This window comes from Sinocyclocheilus anshuiensis, unplaced genomic scaffold (genome assembly GCF_001515605.1).
Source record: "Sinocyclocheilus anshuiensis isolate Anshui unplaced genomic scaffold, SAMN03320099.WGS_v1.1 scaffold449, whole genome shotgun sequence".
Lineage (NCBI taxonomy): Eukaryota > Metazoa > Chordata > Actinopteri > Cypriniformes > Cyprinidae > Sinocyclocheilus > Sinocyclocheilus anshuiensis.
In genome coordinates this window covers 465,786-468,966 of record NW_015537950.1, presented here as the reverse complement: position 1 = coordinate 468,966, position 3,181 = coordinate 465,786, and the positions used below count along the sequence as shown (strand labels likewise).

The 3,181-nt window shown below is 37.3% G+C and overlaps 1 protein-coding gene across 1 annotated transcript in view; it reads left to right on the top strand.

Moving 5' to 3' along the window:
- agtpbp1 (ATP/GTP binding carboxypeptidase 1) overlaps positions 1–3,181 on the top strand; it is a 38,719-nt gene that overhangs the window by 2,396 nt on the left and 33,142 nt on the right. The window lies entirely within an intron of this gene.

The window sequence follows — 3,181 nt, the reverse complement described above, 5'->3', positions numbered from 1 at the left end:
TCATGGAATATCAGGGTTTTTTGTTTGTCGCTTTGAATTTTAGTTTCTGTTATCAAAATGTCATTTTTCTAAACCATATTTTTTTTATCGCGCTGTTTCACGCGATTTGCCTATTGTTATGGTTATGGTATGTTTCAGCACCATTTTATTCCCTTCCTGCTTGCCAACTGGCAATCACTTAAGTCAAATGCATTCACGAGGCTGAAATAAAAAGACTGAATGATGAACTTGATGACAAACAGACAATCCTTCAGAGCGTTTAACCCCTGAAAGTGTAAAAAACATAAATTAATTTCTGTAGAAGTAGTGCAGAAAAATATCAACGTGCATTTAATGGGTAAAAGCAAAAAAAAAAAGGTAGTGTATATGCGTGTTTATCTTAGTTTTGTACTAAAAACGTCTGTGAACAAGTAAATAAAGCTTGCAAATGGATTTAAAATACTGTCTGTGGCTGGTTTTTGTCTACTCAGTGCTCAGCACAACAGCGGCTTGTTTTCCTATCATTATAGGTAATGGAAATTCAGCATTTTAGTCAGTGAAAGTCAGGGAAAAGTCAGGGAATTTGACATTTGGCTTAGAGTGGGAACCCTGGTTATGGCAATTACCCACCTTATTTTTCAACGTGGAAGTAAATTATTTTCTGTGAATGTGTGAGACTTCTGGTTCATTAGCCGCTGTGGGCAAATAACGAGAAGAAGAACAAAGTGCAGTAAACGGTAAAACTGTTAGCGCTACAATCTTGTGTGTTCATAATTAAGATAATACATTTTTAGTGGTAAAATGGGGGTGTGAGTGGCATTTCATGCTGAGTTTATTATTTCTGTAGGATATTGTGTAATATGTACAGTCTTGAATTGTGCAGGTTATCACATTAGAAATGATCAGCTCAGCTTTCCTCCAGTACTGGATGCAGTCCCTCTGTGCTGGAATATGATTCAGATGGTTCCATTAAAGCAATTAATATATAATATTTCAATCATGACAACTCTCAGAATAGCTTTAGCGTGTTAATTGATATGACAATGTTACTATATTTGGTCTTGGCGGACTAGATCTGCAGTGCATGCTGCTGCAGAGCAAGTATGGACTTGCTTGTGCCAATATGCACAGACACGCTGCTGTGAGCATGTCAGATATGCCGCTACTGCATGAGTATGCAAACATAAATCTCGCAGCTGATCTAGACATGCGGTGCTGCGGAGCGCCCTGCAAGACCAGTTTACAGCAAACATTGAATCAGACTATTAAATATTGAGCAAGCAATCTCAGGCCATCCAGTTGATACCATGTAGTAAAATGAGTGATTGCTAGCAAAATACGTAAAGGACCTATGAGTCTGTGCCATCTAGAGTTTCATGACTGAACTAATGAAAATGCATATTACTTCATGTTGGTTGGAGACTTTGGAGGATTATGGGAAACTAAGTGTTCATTGACCACAAAATGGTCAATAAATGTGTTATCAAAGATATGTACATTACATTAGTTCACTTTGCAAAAAAAAACAAAAAAAAAAACACTTGAAGCCCAAAAGTATTCACTGCTTGATGAAGCCTATTAGAATGCAGTTATAATGCCCCTAAATTCAAGTTAGGAGGGCAAAAATATTCCTGTATGATCATTTGTTTTATATATTTATATATGATATAGTTAAGTAATATGCATGAGTATGATTGCGAATGTGACATTGATTTTATGCAAAAGTTCAACAAACAATAAGTTAACCCCTTAAGGGGTGTAATAATAATGTAACCCCTATGATGTAATAGAGCGGCTAAGCACCGCCTCCACAGAAGATCATCAACACCTGCTTCTGCATCACTGTTTGTTTAGCCCCGCCCACCGATTCACGCATGTAGTGTTTACGAGAGAGGCGATCTCGGGTCTACGCAGAAACCAAACGATAAAGATGTCTCTGAAGACAACAAGACGCTGTGCAGTGCCAAGTTGTGGAAAAACAGTGTTTGCGTTGCCTTCCTTCTGGTCCCAGCGTTAGGAACGATTGAATTAACTTTATTTTTAATGAAGATCCAGACCACGTCATGGTCCTTTGTTTACTTCATTTTACCGCGGATTCGTTTACAAACAAGGCTCAACTCAATGCGGGATTTTCAAAAAGATTGAAACTAAAAGACAATGCTGTGCCGAATATATTAGATCTGACAATAATGTCGCAACATTACGTGGTCATATTGACTGTCTCTTCTTACAGATTGTTTGATATGTATTGAGTTATCTATGTGTTTTTTACCTAAATCACTGCGGCGTCCATTTATGAGGAATGTACACTGTCAAACATACACAACTGTTAGCTAATCATAGCAGTGGGCGTTTACTTACGAGTTTACAATCCGGCAAGCCTATTCAAACAGAGCGTTCAAATGAAAACAGGACAGAAAATAGCTTATTATTTCTAAATTATGATGTTTTTTTGATGTAAAAATCTGTAAATAACATTGTAAGTGGACCTCAGAGAACAGTACAAAATAAAAAACAAAGACAGTTCATGACCCCTGTAAGTCAATGATTTAATGACCCATTAATAACGACAGGCTGCATCTGAAATCGCATACTTCCCTACTCTGTAGTACACGAAAAACAGTAGGTGACAAAAGAAGTATGTCCGAATTCAAAGTACTCATAAAAGACTAGGCAAAGATGACCTACTACTTCCGGCGTGATTCTGGAGTGTGCATACAATGGACACTTTACCATCCCATGAGGCCAAGGGAGAGGATTTACGAATGGCTGTGACGTGTCACAGCTGACACTGGTAGGTCATGTGACAATGACAACATTATGTAAGTCCAGATTACATTCATACTTTTGCGGTCACGAAGTAACTACTTAAGGGAGTATGTGATTTTGGACCACAGTCATTTGCTTTGTTTCTAAATTAATCAACCGTTTTGAATGAATCATTTGAATAAAGACAGGGTTGGGCTGCCACCTACTGGCGGTTTTAGTCTAACTTCACACAATATCGCCAAATTATTATCACCAAAATTTCAATTTTTTAATTTTGATTAGTATCAGACATCCCTTACATACCCCTTAAACGTTTACTATTATTTTACGTGCATGCTTTTCTCAGCCAGTATTAAAGGGGTCATATGATGCTGCTAAAAAGAACATTATTTTGTGTATTTGGTGTAATGAAATGTGTTTATGCGGTTTAAAG